This window comes from Penaeus monodon, chromosome 20 (assembly GCF_015228065.2).
Source record: "Penaeus monodon isolate SGIC_2016 chromosome 20, NSTDA_Pmon_1, whole genome shotgun sequence".
NCBI lineage: Eukaryota > Metazoa > Arthropoda > Malacostraca > Decapoda > Penaeidae > Penaeus > Penaeus monodon.
The window spans coordinates 21,177,613-21,177,954 of NC_051405.1; positions in this window are offsets into that span (position 1 = coordinate 21,177,613).

The following is a 342-nucleotide window of genomic DNA, read 5'->3' on the forward strand; positions in this document are numbered from 1 at the left end:
GCAGACACACACGGGAATCCTTTCCGGTTAACGTTGTTGCAGCAGTCTAGTCATTTAACCGATCTTCCAATGTCTCTAAGATTAATTCTTCACACTCAAATAAGCATAGCCCTGTATTTTCCGAGATTTTGGGAAGCGATTATCAACATGCGTTTGAAGTTCACAAAATGCTGACAGCAATAAACAATTGTTGCCTTTGATGCAACATTAGTTCCCGGTTGCTAGGCATGCAACCTGCACAGCAGTGGTCGTCAACTGTTTGAGATTCTTTGCGGAACTTACCGCTGTGGAATCTCACCTTAAACTGAGGGTAATTGTTGTGTGTAGTATTCTGTGTGGGTT